Raw genomic sequence first — 18408 nt, 5'->3', positions numbered from 1 at the left:
ACCATAAGCCTGAAGATAGTGAGGTGGATCGAGAGAGCTTCTAGTTTCCAGCAATTTTGATTGACCCTCCTCAAGCCGTGATTAAGAAGTACTGTATGAAATTTCTTACTTCTATTTGACGTGATATCATTATTTTAATTAATTACTTTCAATGGCACAAATTCATAGTAATTTATAAAATTTGAAACATATATTAAAAAATAAATTTATAAATAGGCAAAAGCCTGAAACATTTTTAGCATCATTTTAGGCTAGAATTATGTAAAAGGTCACTTTTAAACTATAATTTATTCATCTCATATAATAATGTAAATAGCGTAATTCATTGAAATTTTTTAGTTTGAACCTGCCAGCAATATGAATATTCAATTCACTGAAAGAAGGAAAAGTGAAATAGAAAAGGGGGTGGAAATATTGACTTTAAGTCAATCGGTGATGATGGTTGTATTTACTCTCTCCAAATTCAAAATTTACTCATGGATAGTATTATGTAATTTGTAATTTAAGTACGAAAGCGATTCCATTGTGACTCTTACGCTTTTAAATGACTTTTTCAGAAAAATATAAATCAAAGATGCAAATAAGTAAATATATTTTGGAAAGAAATATTTTTATAAAAAATCATAAAATGAAGTGTGGATTTAAATTTAGCTTTTCCTCCTTGGGCTTTTAGATTTTTTATTGTTTAGTAGAATAAACAATATCCTGGTCTTTTTTCACGGAAACAAAATACCACTCAAAAATCCATCAAGGAAAGGCTGAATTTCAATTCAAACGCCATGAATAAAACCTCGGCTGTGAAATTCTTCTGCTAAATAAAAATTCAAATTTGGCACGTTAAAGAAATTACAATAAGCCTTTCAAAATATTATCAAAATCATTAATTTTTCTCTCCCACGTTAATTGAAATATCAAATTAAAAATTATTTTTATTTATAAACTTTAAGGTAGCTAAATTAAAGGAAGTTGGGAAAATTGCAAAAGTTTGAAGAAGAGACAAAGCAAGACACGGGTTCTGGGAATGAAGCAGCTAAGCTGGGCGCGCGCGACCGGAATCGCCGCTCACGCTCAGAAATCAGGAGGCGCCTGCGAGGCCGGGCGTCGGCGCAGTGGCGCCGGCGTCGCTCCTCTGGCGCTCTTCAGTGTTGGTGCTGCAGTCCTGCCGGGTGCACCTGCTTTGGCCGCCGCCGCACGTGCTTAGCAACCGACGACCCTCGCTCACTCTCGCCCACTCTCGCAATCAGTGTGTTGTTTTCTCGTGAAGTGACTCTCTTTTTCTGGATTACCTCGCGAAAGTTCAGCGAGGAGAGAAGAGACATTTTTTGCGCCACTTCGCACGTCCACCGAGCCAGTGGTAAGTTTTTTTTTGATGAATTTCTTTCTTTTCTTTCCTTCTCCCCTGTATTAAACACACAAAAGGGTGGCTTGGCTGGACGTCTGCCAGCCGGGATTATGTATTTCGCTGGCCGGTGCCTCTTCTCAAGCATTCGTGTTATTCCGCAGAAGCGACCCATATTTCTGTTGTGCTCGTCCTCAATGCAGACGGCGTGAAGGAAAAGAGCTGCTGGCCTGCAGATATTCTCGCCCCATTTGCATATGTATGAACGCCGTCGCGCTTTTATTAATATTTATGCCACCCAAGCGCTGTGTGCTTTGTCCATATCTGGCTGGCGCTCTGCTTTATTTCTATATTCTCCGATATACTGCTCGATTTTCAATCTCAAGAGTCACGCTTCCGGGCGCATCCTTCTCCCCTGCAGCTTAAGCAGCGTTTTCAATTTACAGATTCCTACACTATTTTCAGAGAAACCAAGAAACACAAGTTCATAAAATATCTTCAATTCTTTATATAATATTGATTTTTTTAACAATTTTATAGAATAAATACGATTTTTTCTATTTATTCCAAAATAATTTATTTCAATTAATTATTTATTTCAATAAGAGTATTGAAATTTTTGCATTTTAAATTTTTATAAAAAATACTATTTTGATTTTATGTTATTTCCAATCAGCTTAATTTTTTTTAATTAGAATATCTCTCTAATTAACATGTATTAGATTATAACACAAATCATGTCTTGTTTGAATTGTTGAAAATAACTTTTGATGGTCGTATTAAATGACTATCTTTAAAAGTACCCCACTACCTAAATTAAAAATTTACAAAAAGATTTAAGTGTTTGTGATATTGTTCTTTTTTCTCTGATAGCGTGGGTTTACCGCGGCGGCCGAGTCTCTTATGATTTTGAGCGTCTTAGCAGACATCTGCTAATTGTAAACCCTTCCTTCTCTTTTTTAAAATTCAAATTTTGTGTGTCCACTGAGAAGAATAAATATTAATAATAATCGTAAAACCAGAATTTTATGCCTTTAGGAATTTCACAAGAAAAAATTCAAATTTCTTAGAACTATTATCATTTTTTTTCTCAGGATTAATTCAATCAGATTCAATCTTTCACCTCAAGATGACTCCTTAATATTTTATGAAGTCAAGTTCATATTATGTATTATATACGTAATAATTCACCCACCTTCATTGAGTGTGTTTACATTTTCGCTGGATCGAATGCAAATGTGTGCGATAATCCATAATCTTCAGTTTGCCTTCGGTTGGTTTAATTATTCATCGTCAAATAACTTCCTGTGCAAACACCCAGCGAAAGCAATTACCATCTCAAATAAAGTCTCTTTATCCGTCTTTGGCAAGGCAAACATGATGCGATTTTAAAGAGCAAACCGGTCTCACTCTTTCTCCGTCGTCCGTCGTCGTGTCAAGTGTGCGGTCATAATTCAGAGGCACCCCTTTGCTCGTCACGCGGCACATAAATACTCGCATTAACAACACAAAAGCTGGCCAAGTTTGCTCATGCATTTTTAAGCGCGGCGAAAGTTGGACCGAGAGTTAAAGCGAGCCTCACCGCACCAGTCGCAACAGCAGCTAACTTCATTTTCGCCGGCAAGTGGCTGCTTGCTTTTCTTGGCCTCTGTCTAGCTAACGTACTAATTATCATTTAAGCCGAGTAGTGCGAGCTGGATGCAAAAACAAGCAAGGGCTGAAATTTAACCGGCGGCTTGTTTGCCAAATTGATCAGATGCAACTCAAACAAACTGTGTTGAAAGACCTGGTAAACAAAGGTACATTCACAATTGCGCCACACTGGGTCGCGCCGAAAATTTAATCGGCCTTTTACCAAATACCACAGCCAATACAAAAGGCTCCGTTGATATATATCGTGCTATTGAGCTAATCGAATTGACAGCCACGGATTATGGCAGCTCGTTGAAAGCTTTTCAAATCCAGACCGTTATAATTGTATTTTTTACTCTTTTTGGTAAGCAAAAGTGATTTATTATTTTCTCCGTCGGAATATAATCGAAAAGTGGATTTTGTGTGTGCAAATTTTTGGCGACATGGCGGCTCTTGGTCGACTGCCTCATTCAATTTGGCCGTGTGAAGTGCGATCTTGTGTAGGCTGCAGATAAACACTACAAGATAAAAGCATCACAATGTTTTTATATGTACTCTCCTTTACGTTATGTAGAGAGCAGGCCACGTGAATACAGACGGAGAGTGAGAGAGGCAAACTCTGAATACGGGGGAACGCATTGTCCAGAGCTGTGTGTAACAAAGGGCTCTCTTGTGCCTCTGGAATCAGACAATGCAACAGCACGAACTGGGAAAAAGTGAATTAGCAGATCTCGGGGAGATGGACCCTGTGGTGCACAAAAAGATTTTTTCTTTTCACTCGGGACTGCCGTTGAAGCACTGCTGCAGCTTTTCTATTTATTTTTTAATTTTAAATTTATTCTACATAATTTTATTCAAATTAAAATTTTTAAACATTTAAGTTATTTACTTTGAAGTTCGAGAGGAAATTTGAAGAATTTTTTGAAATAATTAATTTCACACCGCTTTAATTGGCTTCAGAATGATATTCAAGTTCTAAGTTTTAAGCTTTAATTTTTATTTTATTTTCACTGTTGTTTACGAGGAAACTATGATTTTGATCATTTTTAAAACTTTCAGATGCACAGAGTGTAAATCAAATTGATTCAGGAAGCTCGCAGCTGGGAGGGCAAACAGCGTTTTGTAAACCACGCGCACCACATTAGTGACCCTGGGGAGTGTGCTCGGCCAAGTGCAATTTGATTGAGCCTTGAGGCCATCAATCAGGCGCGTCTAGAATTGGCAGATCCACTTGATTATGCATGCTCGTGCGCGCAGAATGCCTCACAAAACCCTTTGGGAAGCGACTTGCTAGTTGACAGGGCAGTGCAAGATCGGTCGCGGCAAACAACCGCCTAATTGCTTCGCACGTAGTCAAAAAATCAATATATTTTTATGAGGAAATTAGCCCTTGAGAAACGGGGGTGGTTATGTTAGCAAATTCATGCTCGTCATTGTTCATTTGGAAATTTGCTACAAAAAAACTTCAATAAGAAACTGATGCAAAAAATTCTTTTTTTTTTCAGACTGCGAGATGTAATTTTTTTTTTTTAATTTTGAGCATTCAGAATTTGAATCGTACTTTTGGATAAAAATCCTGTTTTTTTCGTGCAACACAACATGAAGAAATTATGCTGTCTATCTCATCCGTTGTGGAATGAAAGATATATATTTTTTCTTCTCTACGCACACCGCTCGTATTATCTCACACGAGCGCCGACTTTCCGACTTTTACGTGTTATTTGCTCTTTGACATGCATTTTCAGACTCGGCTTTGGTTGGATAATTTTTTTCCTCTGTTCTTTTGGGTCGTGTGTATTTTCCCCAAACGCCATATTCTTCAAAGAGCGGAGCGCGTGGCACGAATTTCTGCGGAGGACAAATAAATAGAGGGCATGAGAGATCTTTTGCCTTTCAGCGGCAGTAAAAGAGCGGCGAATTTATAAATATTAGGAAAGAGAGAAAGCGCGCGCATAAAATTTACAAAAGCATGGCCGAGAATGATATCAAAGGCTAAGGGCAGTAAAATTTTATGATGGGAAAATATTTTTGCAGCAGCATAAGAAACGCGCGCGCGAGGCTATTTCTTTTGCTTTTCCTTTTATTCATTCCCGGGCTCTGATTTTACGACTGTGTGTTTCAAAGTCTGCGTTTGGCGGCCCAATATAAAAAACGAGCTGAGAGAAAAAGTACAGGCGGCCCTGCGATCCACATGCGCTGCTTTCACCAAGCCATGCGTAAATAACCACCCTTCAGGTCGATGAATAATGATTTTATTGGGGCCCGAGTTGGTCTGCCGGGACGTGAGCAGGCAAGAGATTGACGATTGCACTGTTAAAAAATAAAAGAGCTCCTCAGAATTTAAAATTAATTGGTTGTTTGTTACACAAAGGGAGTTTTTTGACTGCTTCACGACAAAAAGAAAATAAATAAAATGATATCAAAATTTATAGCAGGAAGCGCTTGTTACCATTACAAAGGGGTTTTATTTTATTATAGGCAGATTAGAGGTAAAAGAGCCAAAATTAAAAAAAAAAAAATATACAGTAAAAAAAGTTGATAAGGATGGATTATTTAATTTTTTTTTTTTATAAAATTTAAGTAAAAGCAATACTGTTTTTTCTTTAGTTTGATTCAGGCCATAAAAATTAAGGAAACTTTAAACAATTAAGTTGTTTGTTGTTGAATTATGAACCTTCGTGATGGATTTTAAGGCTCCAATTTTGTAAACTATTCGCATTCCACCATAGTAAATTGACAATCCGTACAAAATCAGATCAACACGCTACATCCTTCATCGTGTGTACGCTGTTAGCTGCTTACATAATTCAATTTGCCTATAATTTAGCTAATACATTTCATGGAAAATGGAGAAAGTAGATATTTTTTGCATATATTCTTTTATTACTTTTAAATATGTATTTTTTTTCCAAAATACAAAAATTGTATGTTTTTTAAGTCAAAATCACCATGGAATTTCTTAATATTCTTAATATTTGTCAAAATTATCGTTGATTTTGGAAACTATATTAATTCACATAAAAAATGTTATTATCGAAAAGCAATTATTTTTTTAAGCTGTAAAAGCAGTTTAAAATTTTGGTGCTTATTGTTAGGGCAACAGAAAAATTTCGTTAAGTGAGTGGCGTAGATGGCGTAGTTGTTCAAGCGTGTCAGGCTTTGACTTGTTAGCGCGTCAAAACGTGTTCTGTATCGTCACTCATGTTCGGTGCCGAACTTGCCTGTGCGAGGTTTGTTCTGTTTCCTCCAGTTGTTGGAATTCCTGCACCAAATGGGGGACATTTCATAAATTCCAGCGGCACCTGGCTTTCCAGCCGATAAGCACTAAATACTGGAGCTAGGCAGGATCAGACAATTCAGAAGAATATACAATTAATTCAAAATTTATATAAATACAAAATTAGCATTTTTATTGCTATTAATTATATCAATCAGGCTATAATTTTGATCTTATTTGACGATTTGGAATAATTTTATTGACCTGAAGTTTAATTATTAAAATAATGTTCTTTTTTCAATTATTTTCATTACCAGCAATAAAAACGTAGTTGATATTAAAAGTTGTGAGCAATGTTTATAATTTCTACGCATATTTTCGTCACGTACGCCCGAGTTGCTCAAGCCAGATTTCATTGTGCGAAAATAGCATGCTCGTAAACAAAGCAGGACGCGTTGCGCGAGGGTTTCTTCTTATTGTTATAAGAGCGCGCGCGACGCGTGCAACACACAGAACCCAGCATTGTGCTTAAAGAAGTGAAAGAAGCCCCGCAAGAGATAAGCGGAATCCTGCGTGTGTTTGTGCGATTCAGCAAAAAAAATTTAAAAGTAATCTCGCTCTCTCGCGCGCAATATGGAACTGGATTTCGCCTTGCAATGTGTTTTCCTCCCCAACGCACGCGTGCAATATTAAATGTGTACCACTACCACCCTGCTGCATTATTACGCAGTCAGCACTTTTTTGCAGGTTCATATACGAGCCTGATAATAGTAATAACAACCCCCAGCTATGCGGAATGCCTCTCGCTTGAACTTATTTCCACCCAGAGAGGGGTTGCGAGCAGCGTTCCAACCCACCAAGAAACACACATTTTGCGAGTCACCCTGCCAAAAATATAAATCCAAAAGGGTGGAAAAATGAAAAAAAAAAATGCCCTAAATTTTTGCTTGACGTTTTAATTAGGAAATTAAACGCACATCTGGGTTTTCGGTGAAATGCGAGCAAGGCAAATTTATATATTACAATGTTTTTTGTGTTCCCTTCAACTTGCGTGGCTTCGAAAAGCTGCTGAGATTGTTTCACGTTTCTCGTGAACTACGCAGTGAGATTATTTTCCAGCAAGGTCAACATATTTATATAAACATTTGGGCTTACAATTAGTTCCAGAAATATGAGGCAAAAATTAAATATAAACATTTTTGGAATGAAATTTTGTTTGCTTTTCCTTTAAAATGTTTTTATATTTTTGGAAATATATTTAAATGGTTAATTTCATGATAATTATTTGAAATCAAATTCAGAAATATGTTAGAATCAAAATAGCACAAGGAAATCAATTCAAACTAGAGATTCATGCATAATTTAAATTGAATCATTTACTTACACATCTCTTTGATAATTAATAGATATTGATTATAAATATTTATCAAGCATCAATGAGGGACTAAGAATATTATGCTATTGATTTATTATAATATTAATTAAGGCGCGAGAGGATTATTCTCTCTGCGTGGCGAGATTATCTTTGGCAGGCATCCCGTTTGCGTCCGGCCATCTCATTTTCATTGAATTTCATTCACTAGAGCTGCAAGTCTAATTCAATTACGAGCACACATCTGCCGGAGCATTCCATGATTACATGCTTTGGTGCATTCGAGAGTTAATTTAATTTTACGCGCTCTCACAGAGTGCATTCCTTCTCTATATTTGTTCTGGCAAACGCCTCTATGCACTTTACCAGTTATAATGATCCGCTTCTGCCTTCCCAAGCAGACATTAAAATATTTAATCATATTTAATTTTATATATCTTCTCAAGACGTTTGTTTAATAATCGTAAAAACACCCACGGCAGGAAAGTAAATTAAATCAAGGAGGAGTTTGCTTTGCTGTTCTGTTATATGGAACACTTTTTGGCGCACGGAACGTAGGCCCATATTTGCTTTGGTCGCTGTTGTTTCGTTTCATCCTCGGATATTTGCTGTGGGTGCTCGTATAGAACAACAACAAAAATAAATTTCAGGTTTGGATCGAGGCAGGCAGGCAGGCAAGCAAGCCTTTTCTCATAACTCACACTCTCGCCTCCTGTGTTTTGGGAGCTGCAGGTGTATCGTATTTCACTGGACTGTCAATATCGATTTTCCATTTCTTCGCGCAGACATAAGGCATGACGAAGTCTGCATAAAAAAGACGGCGCTTTCACTCCTCGCAATAACTTCAATTTTGATCCAGATGAACATTTATGCTCTCCGTGAAACGCTTCAGTCGCGACACCATTCAATTGTAATCACCCTTAATCACACTGGAAATTTCCAAGAATTCGACGAGCAAGTTCCTTTGTGAAAAATGAACACTTCCTTGAGCTTATAAGATTTATAATGATATGCTAAATTTCAGACCCAGCCACGCATGAGCAGGAGACGTGGTGGGGGAGAGCGAGTTTTGCTGGCGCTGCTGTTGCTTTCCCAGTGACGTAACTGGGGAAGGAAAACCCATGCCGCTCCCAGCTGCTCCCATCTAAATGCATTGTTTTGCACTCTTTGCCGCGTTTTCCGGTCAAATATTGTCGATTCAAGGCGGTTTTGAACATAATCTGCAGGTGTCAGACTAGTTCGGAACCTAGGGAAGCTTTGGCAACGAAGAAAAAGCATCTCAAATCAGCTGGAAGCACGAAAAGCCACGAAAATTCGGCCAATATCTCCGTGACGGCGAAGTTGCGGCTCAAAAAAGCAGCGGAAAACTCGGATTTTTTACGTTTTGTGAGTCGATATGTGCTTCAGTGCCGGGATGTCAACAAATTAAGTCGTTTCTGATCATATTTGTGCATGTCCGATTGTTTTTTGTGAGAGAAAAGCGGAAACGAGTTTAGCAACCGGACAAGTTGTCCCACGGAATTAACCAATCTCTCGCTCTGATTCAATGTTTTAGAATTTTGGCGATTGAAAAGTTTATATTTTTAGAATAATTAAAGCATGAGGAAAATCGCTGTGTTATTTATTTTTTAATCCGAGCAGCCGTTGTCTCGCTATGAGCATAATTACGCGGCGGCCACTGCTTTGTTGCTTCGCTCGGCTCTCTCTCGCTCGAGTCGCCCGACTGCTGCACTCGCGGGTGGAGAGCGGCGCGCTCGATTAATTAGACGTTTGCGCGAATTTTTTATTTTATTAGTAAGCGTTGAGATAAATCGTTCAAATTTTCAGCATTGGTAGCAAACTAACTGAATTAATTTTTTATTTTTTATTCTTAAAAAAATATTTATCTGGAGCAAAGTTATTAATGTTTCCGCGAGAATTTTGTTCTTTTAATTTTTAAATTAGACAAAAAAATTTAAAAGTACAAACCCTAACAGAAAATTGTAGCTAATTAAATTCTCTACAATTTACTTTGCATTCGTTTTGTTGTCAAAATTTTTTTCATTTACCAACGGGATGACCAAAGTCAAAACATTACTTTTTCTCATTGAAATAAATTTTTTAGATTTTTTCTGAGATAGCCAATCGATTGGAAATTTAATTTTGATTTAAGAACTAAAATTTCATCACAATATGTTGAGCCGTTTAGAAATAAGAGCGTCTGAACTAAAACCTGCTAATCAGCCTCGACGGCAGTTTTAGGGAGCATCAGTTAGTACTTTGTGATTTCTAAACGGCTCGACATATTGTGATGAAATTTTAGTTCTTAAATCAAAATTAAATTTCCAATCGATTGGCTATCTCAGAAAAAATCTAAAAAATTTATTTCAATGAGAAAAAGTAATGTTTTGACTTTGGTCATCCCGTTGGTAAATGAAAAAAATTTTGACAACAAAACGAATGCAAAGTAAATTGTAGAGAATTTAATTAGCTACAATTTTCTGTTAGGGTTTGTACTTTTAAATTTTTTTGTCTAATTTAAAAATTAAAAGAACAAAATTCTCGCGGAAACATTAATAACTTTGCTCCAGATAAATATTTTTTTAAGAATAAAAAATAAAAAATTAATTCAGTTAGTTTGCTACCAATGCTGAAAATTTGAACGATTTATCTCAACGCTTACTAATAAAATAAAAAATTCGCGCAAACGTCTAATTAATCGAGCGCGCCGCTCTCCACCCGCGAGTGCAGCAGTCGGGCGACTCGAGCGAGAGAGAGCCGAGCGAAGCAACAAAGCAGTGGCCGCCGCGTAATTATGCTCATAGCGAGACAACGGCTGCTCGGATTAAAAAATAAATAACACAGCGATTTTCCTCATGCTTTAATTATTCTAAAAATATAAACTTTTCAATCGCCAAAATTCTAAAACATTGAATCAGAGCGAGATATTGGTTAATTCCGTGGGACAACTTGTCCGGTTGCTAAACTCGTTTCCGCTTTTCTCTCACAAAAAACAATCGGACATGCACAAATATGATCAGAAACGACTTAATTTGTTGACATACCGGCACTGAAGCACATATCGACTCACAAAACGTAAAAAATCCGAGTTTTCCGCTGCTTTTTTGAGCCGCAACTTCGCCGTCACGGAGATATTGGCCGAATTTTCGTGGCTTTTCGTGCTTCCAGCTGATTTGAGATGCTTTTTCTTCGTTGCCAAAGCTTCCCTAGGTTCCGAACTAGTCTGACACCTGCAGATTATGTTCAAAACCGCCTTGAATCGACAATATTTGACCGGAAAACGCGGCAAAGAGTGCAAAACAATGCATTTAGATGGGAGCAGCTGGGAGCGGCATGGGTTTTCCTTCCCCAGTTACGTCACTCGTGAAGCTTCGCGGCAGTGCCGCGCAAAGTCGCTCTGCGCGCCTACCACGAGGCCTTTGTGGCTGGGGCTGCTAAATTTCATAAATTTGACTACCCACTGAAGTGTAACTGAACTCTTGATGGAAAAAATTAAAGGCAGCAATAATTTTTAAGAAGAGAAAGTTGTTTTTAGAGGGAAACACGGCAGCTGTATTATTATGGATGCAAATTCCTCTGGTACAAGCAATGCGTAGAGAGAAATTGGCAAAGTTGAGTTGGTAGTAAAGAGAGTGAGTTAAGGGCAGGGGAGTGGAGAGAAATAAGAGCTCGTGCATAAAATCCACCCTGCGTAGAAGTTTATTGTTGCCTTGCCTTATTTTCGCTAAGTAAGTGAGCGCGCAGGCACCATGTGGAGCCGGTATAATTTTGATGCCACACTCATTAATTACGTTTTACAGCCCCCTGCGAGCATTGACATTGCGATGAACAAGCAGAAACGGTTTCCCTCTTCACTGCGGCTGGTGCCTCTCTCAGCCTTTTTAACTTTTTAGAACGAATTTTCGAGTTTATTTAATCGGCGCTGCAAAAAAAAGAGCGTAATTTAGAATAACCGCCTTTTTCCGTCGTTGTGAAATTTCTTGTTGGAGAAAAAACGAGACAACAGTCATGTCGCTGGATAATCTCGCAAATTTATTCAACAGAGAGACCAAAACAAAAAAAGTGTTCCTCCTCCGGCAGGGGACGTTTGTTTCCGCATCAGAAAAACTTTGCGGCGCAACCCTGATTACAAAATGCGAGAGTTAAAAGCTGAAAAAGTTGTTTTTCTGCTCAGTGAGAGGCAGTTGAGAGAAAAAGGAAAGCGTTAGTTATGCATCCAGGACCCAAGTGTTCTGCAACTCCCAGAGCTGTTGTTTCTCTATTTTTACCACCGTTCCTCGCTTGCTTTTTTGCCTCCCTCTTTTGTCACAAGGCTCGGAAGTATTGTACGGGAAAGCTCTCGTGATATTTATGTATGAGCCACGCTGCGCCGCTCGCATGCATGCATGCCAGACTGATTTACTTTCTCGCCTCTTGGAATTCCTTGTGTCTTCCCTTACGCACGGAATGCCATTCGTTGGGATTCTTTGGGGTAAAAACTAGATTTATTTCAATCTTAAGGCGTTCCGATAGCACGCATCGCTAAAATTAGATGGGGAGGGCATTTTTCAGATCCCCAGCACCATAAGAAGGAAACCGCAGCTGAAATTTGTCAAACTCCAAACTTATATTAAATTGATTAAATTAATTCAATCTAGTCTTGAAAATTTGAAGAATTAGTATTTGTATATTATTTACTCTGTTAGCTTTGAAAGGTTCTGAGCACCAAATTTTTACACTAATTTTGACTGCCAGATTCAATTGCAAAATAATAAAAACTTGTATTCATGAACCGTTAAAACAAAGTCCAGAATTCAAAACAATCATTGAAACATTAATTGTAATTATTACCACCATATTATTTTATATATTATTGTCTATTTATTTAAATCCTAATTTTCAATTCACTTTTTTACTTTGGCTCTAAGTTTTTGGATTATTTATTAAATTTAAATTTCTGGAGACCATTATTTTTTAAAGAGAGGGTATATTGATTATTTAAATATAGACCAAATAAAAAATAAAATAATTAGGAAATCAATCATAAGCGTTGATTGTATTCAAATTTTGGCCTCAAAGACATTTAAAATAAATAATAATAATAGAAAAATAAAAAATTTACAACATAATCATAAAATTTAAAGTTTAGTCAAAAGATTAGTTGAAATAATCTTTTGAAAAATAAAGTATAATATTATAGTATAAGTTTTTGGTATTATAAAATCTCTATGACATGATTTAGGAAATACAATGATAATCCGACATAAAAACAAATTCCGAGAAAAACCAAATAAAAGGAAACGCAATAATACTCAAAACGCGATCGAAAAACTTGCGTGCTCGGAGGGTGTGTATTTTAAATTGCTGTTGACGTCCAGCATTGCTCTGCAGCATACAAATTTCCTGCCACTAAACTATAAATTTTTGATGTACACCGGCGGTGACCATTTGCAACCTTTGAAGTTATCAACCCTAATTATCTTGTCTGATGCAAACAAACCGTGCGTCAGTTGGAAATTTATTCACTGGCTCGTCCGGCAGCCATTGCCCGGTGGCACGCAAAGGGGCCAATTTTATTTGCAAATGTCAAGTGTAAGCTCGTCCATCGGCCAGAAGCTTTGTTTAAATTCACGTGTGCTCGCTCGCTGGGGAGTGTTGGCAGAGCGATTTTTCCAAGCGTTTTGTTGCCATTCAATATCAATATCGCGTTCTGCGCCGCTTGTATTATTTTTCAGTGGTTGCTTTTCTGTGCGTTTTTTTTACAATGTATAAAAAATGTAACGTGTATTTGCGTAAAAGCCTGGGTGGTGAGTTCGCCAGGGACGGAGGCGGCGGCCATGCTGATGACTGATCACTTTTTATCATTCGCATTGCTCGGCTCTCTCTCTTTCTCTCTCTCGCACATACAAAAACAGCTGAGCACTCGAAAGCGGCGAAGATATAGGTTTTTTTGCCTGTTGTGTTTGCGCCTCCGCAGCTACAGCTTTTGAAAATAAAGCTCCACCAGCAGCAGGGTCGCAATCAATATCAAATAAAAGCGCGCGGCTGCTTTTGTGTCGCCACCAAGGAAGAGCTGGTTCGCAGAGTGAAAAACACAAACCACGGAGAAAAGTGCCGGAACGTATTTTAAATAAATTGGAATCGAAAGCACGCACCCACGACGCCGCCGCGATAACAGGCGATAATGCAGCAGTTTTTATGCCGCAACACAGTTTCCCCATTTTATTTATTACCAAGGTCATAAAACAATAGGTGTGCGCGCATAAAATTTATACTCGCTGGCAATGGAGCTCAAGCGCTTTTGGCTAAAGAGAGAAATTTTGTGCTGATGCATTAGGCTAAAAGCGTTTCTCCGCGCAGCAAAACGCGCCAAATTTATGGGAATTTTGGCAAATTTTCGCTCGTAAATTGCCCGTAATTTGTAGCTTGTGCTGAATAGAGAGCTTTTAAATGACAGCACCAGGGCGTAATTAGCCATAATTTGTAAATTGGTGACTCAACAAAGGGGTCTAATGTGGTTGAACCTAATTACCAACGCCGGAGAGAAGAATGAATTTTTTATGAAATGCTGTTTGACATTTTAAAACAGCCGTTGAAAATTTCAATTTTAATTACTGAATATTTTTTTGTAAATAACGGATACTGAACTGCTGAATCTGCAAAAAACGTTTGTTAGTTGTGAGCACGAGTGCAAAATTTTTAAGAGTGGCCTTTGTTTGAAATTGTAAAATTTTGTCAATATTTTTCAAGCTGTTTCAGACACATTCATCCAATTAATTTTTATTGGTAAAATTTCAAAATTTCCCTTTTAGCAATCTCATAGAGGATCATAATTAATATGTTGATTGTTTTTACGTGCGCGGAGCAGATCTATAAATTAAAAAAAAAAATTATTATTTACATCCGCTTATTATTTTATTAGGTCATTTCAGTGTAGTCTGTCAAAGGCTTTATGTTTTAGAAATGAAAGTTATGGCAATGTCACAATAAACTTTTGATTTCCACGCATTTAAGGCACCGAGCTTAACACACAGAGCTACTTTCGTTGTGATACCAGATTTCAAACTAACTTTCGCATGGCGAGTGCGACGACAAAGTAAGTTTGCAAAATCCATCAGGAAAACATTATGCCGTGGAAATGGCCGAGGGCATCAAAGACCATCAAATGAACTGGGCACTGCCTGAGTGCAAGAATGTATCTGGGCTCTTTTTATGGCGCCGGCGGACGATGAAACGGCAAATGCGTGGAGGAAAAAGCAGCACGTGAGAGCAAAAAGTTTTGGGGAGGCAGGTGCTAAAATGGTGTACCGATGTTGGCGAGGCGAAAGAGCGTGAAATCTCATGCCTCTCGCTCGCCCACCCTGGCTGCGCGACACGCAGCAGCCCTCTGTGCAGGGGCGAACACGCCCATTACACACAGCGAATTGTGCAGCGCCGAGAAGGATTTCGCTACTTTACCTCCTTTTCCCCCGCAGCTACAAGTTCATTAACTTTTTATGCAAATCAGCACTGGGCGCTTTTTAAACACTTCATTCGCCGCGAAGCGATTATTTTGTAATTGAAATTGCAAGAGAGTGGTGCGCTGGTTTTTATTATGCAAGTACGCGGCCGACGGAAAGTGGCTTTTTTTATTTTTTTCCGCAGCCACTGCCGCCACCACTCTCATTATCATGATGTATCAGAGTTTTCCAACGAGAAGAGTGAGCGAGCCGCCTCTCATTAATATGTATGGATTCGTGTAGTGATTTCCAATTTCGCTGCAGCAACCAATATAGGGCCTGTTATGGGACTTTGGGAAAAAGGTCTTTTGAAGAGTGCACGGATGTGTTTTTATTAAAATTCTTTCAATACCTTTGAGAGGTTTTCTTTTTGGATTTTTCGTGGAAACTTCAAATCTGAAAAATATCTTGGATATTTTTTCATCTAAAAGCTTCCGAGAATTGCTGAAAATAATTTAGTATTTAATTAAGCTTGGGTATAAATAAGCATGTAATAAAATATTCCAACTCTTCAAAAAGAGCCAATTTGAATTGAATCACTTTCAATAACCGGATTTCACTATGGAAACGGAGACATTGGCCTGAGAAATAAGAAAGGCGGGTTAAATTTACAAAATTGCCATTGAAGTTTGTTTCATGCGAGGAACAAATTTTGCTCCTAAATTCAGAAATCAACTGCAAAAGGCGATGATTGAATGGTTAATTAATTGACTCAAAGAATTCTGGCCTATAGAAGACCAACAAAATAGCATCATTGGCACATTTTCAGATTTTTAAACCTTGTTTTGTACACCTTTACTCAGCTACTGACCTTAAATATATGTACTTTTTATTCAATATTTTTTTTCATTCTGCAATTAAAATCAATTTTCAATTGGTGTAGCAATGCCAAAAATAATATTTGATGACGAATATAAATTAATTAAAGCGCCAGCTTATTTTCAAAGTGCTTTCTCATTCTCACACATTTACACAATTTGATGAAAGCGTGTACTAAAAGTAGCAAAAACCAATACAAAATTATACTCTCAATTTATATACTTATAAAAAATACAGTAAGAGATTACAAACTAAAATATCAAAAAATCAGTCAAAAAATGACTCTAAAGCACAAAATTTCTGAATCAGAATTTAGGAAATTTAGTCATTCTGCAGTTGCCATGCAAAAAAGCGGCTTAGTCCTTAATTGGCTGGTGGGGAAAGTAGTGTCAAAAGACACGCTTTACCTAAACAATAAGAAATTCATAAAGAAGCGAGGGAGTGCATGAACGTTCGCTAACCCGTCGCGCCTGCTAAGTAAGTAAGTGAAGTCGAGGCGGGCGCGTTGGGAGGATTTTGTTTCAACACACGCACTAATGAGCAGCTGGCAGGGTTCATTAATCAATTTGAATCGCAAAAAGGACTGAAAGCAGGCAGGCGGCTTGGAACTCGGAGCGCACGTCTAACATGCACAACGTCAAAGTTCATCTTGAAAGAGACTCTTGGTGCCGCTTTTTCATCTCGGCGGCGGATTCGGTGTTTCGGAATGATGAGCTCCGCCTTGCTTTTTATGGCCCGGCCGGCTATTTTATGTTTCAGCTCGCGCGTGTAATTAATTTGAACGTTTTCCTGCAAGAAAAGCGCAAACGCCGCCTCTCGGCTGCGCTTGAGAGAAATTAATGTGTTATTCGAGATTGATAGCCGTATTGCGACAAAGAATGAGCCGCTTATCAGTCGTTTGCTTTCCAGCACTCGCAGCCGACTGTCAGGCGCGTGAAAAGTAATTTTGAGGGCTTACGACAGAAGTTAAGACGTCTGATTGATGGTTTTGATCAGGCATCCATTGATGGCTTCCATTAATTCCTCCTTTGCTAGAAGGTTTTGCTAGGAATCGAGCCCCCGCGATTTTGAGGGTTTCACGATGAATTGATATCTCTCATAATATTAAAATGTTTCCATATCTTTTTTTATTTACAATCACTGACACTGACCTTTGATCTCTTTAATTAAAGGGTACGAGTAAACTCTGAAAAATCCGTGGTTCTCATTCTTTATAATTCATTTGATATATTTGAGAAATTATAAAATTATGATTGGACATAAAATGATTTTCTTTGAGTGAAAGTTGTCTTATGATTTATGAACTTTAAAAAATATTGAATCAATTTAGATTCTCTTTGTCAAAAACACTTAAAGAAAAACTATTAATTTCCTATGAAAATATTTATTTACATTGGTATCTCAACCAATAAGCTTCGACCCCTTTTAAGTTTAATAACTGCGGGCAACGTCGAAGCTTGTGTTCATTAACAAGGATGGTGGTCAATTTGCAAAAGTTGATTGCAGCGCAAGCACGATTGCAAAAATTACCAACCACTTCAAACAAGCGAACACTTAACATTTCCATCGGAATAAGCGTAAAACGCAAACTGTAATAATGGTGCCGACAACTGTGTGCTTGCGCTGGTTATGCAAGCGCGTCGCTCCTGCAATTCGTTCGCGCAAGATGAGCTTGGCTAATGGCTTAATGATTGCAGCCATGATGATTATACCGCTCCACACTCTGCGTTGCCAGTTGCATGTGCAATTATTCGCGCCGACATTGTGCCAAGAAGCAGAGATACAGGGAATGGCGACACTCTTGGATTGCAAACAAAAGCCAGACAGACCTGCCGCGCCTGCACGTAAAATGTCAAGTGGTTCATTGACCTCTTTTACCATCATTATTTATTGATTCTGATCATTTTTATTAAAATTTAATGAGGGACTTAAGATAGAACAATTTTAGTCTTCTGCGGTCTCCTGGAAATTAAATATTCCTGCGTCATAGCACGTCATAGTACATATATAGCGTTGAATTTCAATTCAAACAATTTTTTATTCAATTAATTCTAGTACGATTTAAATCTAATAAATATATAAAAAAATTTCAAGTTTATAATGAAAAATTGTAATAAAGAATTTTTTAAATTTACAAAATACATCATTTAATAAAGCATTATATTTTCTATGTATAGTTTGTTGCCGTTTTTATATCTGCATATCATTTGAATAGAGAATAAATTAACTTTTTAATTCCCTCCATTTTTTATTTTTATTTTTTTTTTAACAATCAAATATTTATGCATAGTCAGATTAGAAAAATGATGATAGGTTTAAAAAAAATTAAATTATTGCGCAATATTTCTTAAATAATTTTTATTCATTACGCCACAAAAAGTAAAAAAAAATGCATGAAGCAGTGCATAATTATAAAAAGAAAATTTTCAAGAACGTCGCTTTTCGCTTTTCTCTTTAAATTCAACTTAAGACATGCGACAATTGAGAACAAACGTCCCTTATTGGATGCTCCAACAAGAGCAATAGTCCTTGGGGATCTAATCATGAATGC

At 37.5% G+C, this 18408-nt stretch overlaps 1 protein-coding gene across 1 annotated transcript in view; it reads left to right on the top strand.

The window, feature by feature from the left end:
• Positions 1–1155: 1155 nt before the first annotated feature.
• LOC132202204 (leucine-rich repeat transmembrane neuronal protein 1-like) overlaps positions 1156–18408 on the top strand; it is a 99999-nt gene continuing 82746 nt past the window's right edge. The window contains exon 1 of the mRNA XM_059628972.1: positions 1156–1354. The gene's annotated coding sequence lies outside the window, so the exon portion shown is untranslated. The remainder of the gene's footprint in view (positions 1355–18408) is intronic.

The sequence above is a fragment of the Neocloeon triangulifer genome, unplaced genomic scaffold (genome assembly GCF_031216515.1).
Source record: "Neocloeon triangulifer isolate White Clay Creek 2 clone unplaced genomic scaffold, ASM3121651v1 ptg000015l, whole genome shotgun sequence".
Lineage (NCBI taxonomy): Eukaryota > Metazoa > Arthropoda > Insecta > Ephemeroptera > Baetidae > Neocloeon > Neocloeon triangulifer.
The sequence above is the reverse complement of the archived record's forward strand: the minus strand, read 5'-3'. Positions and strand labels throughout refer to the sequence as shown.